This window comes from Pteropus vampyrus, unplaced genomic scaffold (genome assembly GCF_000151845.1).
Source record: "Pteropus vampyrus isolate Shadow unplaced genomic scaffold, Pvam_2.0 Scaffold104, whole genome shotgun sequence".
Lineage (NCBI taxonomy): Eukaryota > Metazoa > Chordata > Mammalia > Chiroptera > Pteropodidae > Pteropus > Pteropus vampyrus.
In genome coordinates this window covers 1303846-1304615 of record NW_011888885.1, presented here as the reverse complement: position 1 = coordinate 1304615, position 770 = coordinate 1303846, and the positions used below count along the sequence as shown (strand labels likewise).

The following is a 770-nucleotide window of genomic DNA, read 5'->3' as shown; positions in this document are numbered from 1 at the left end:
TATAAGAGAGAGAACATGTTGAAAGAGATTCGAATATTTGGATACAAGGAGAAATTTAAAAAAAAATCTCCTATGACCCTGCTACCCTCAAGAAGCTTCTGATTTACTCAAGAAGATAAAGTGTGTACACATGACTCACTTTTTCCAACTGAAGTTCTCATTTGCCCATCTTGCCTCAGCCCCACCCATCTTTGTGGATGGCACCACTATCCATCCAGTTTCCATCCATGCCAGGAGTTTGGGTTCCTAGTTTAATTCTTTTTCTTTTTCTTTCTTTCTTTTTTTTTTTTTTAGGTGAGGCAACCCTTGGTTGACCTCACAGATTGCAAGGACCTTGTCAGTTTACAATCCCTTATTTTTTTTATTTTTTATGCCTACAGCACCTGGTCTTCCTAGGTGGTCTCCCATCCAAGTACTAACCAAGCCCAACCCTGCTTAGCTTCCGAGATCAGACGGGATCGGGCTTGTTCAGGGTAGCACGGCCATAGACTCAAGTTTAATTTTTTCCTCTTCCGTCTCAAAAGCCCTGTTGGTTCTATCCTCTCAAATACTTGTAATATCTTTATTCAATACTGCTACAGAGAAGACATTGGAGAAGAGGTAGAATGGGGAAGCCACTGGATTTTGCAATGGGAAGAATTTTAATGACTTATGAGGGAGCAGTTTCAGTAGCCAGAGAATAGAAGGTTAAGCAAATGTGGGTGACAGAGATGGCCAATGTATCTGATAAGTATTTGGGATTGAGGTTATTCAGTACATGCTCGAATTTT

The 770-nt window shown here is 40.5% G+C and overlaps 1 non-coding gene across 1 annotated transcript; it reads right to left on the bottom strand.

The window, feature by feature from the left end:
• Positions 1–371: 371 nt before the first annotated feature.
• On the bottom strand, positions 372–490 carry LOC111742967. The gene has a single exon (XR_002781538.1). It is a non-coding gene; the product is annotated as a 5S ribosomal RNA (ribosomal RNA).
• Positions 491–770: the final 280 nt, after the last annotated feature.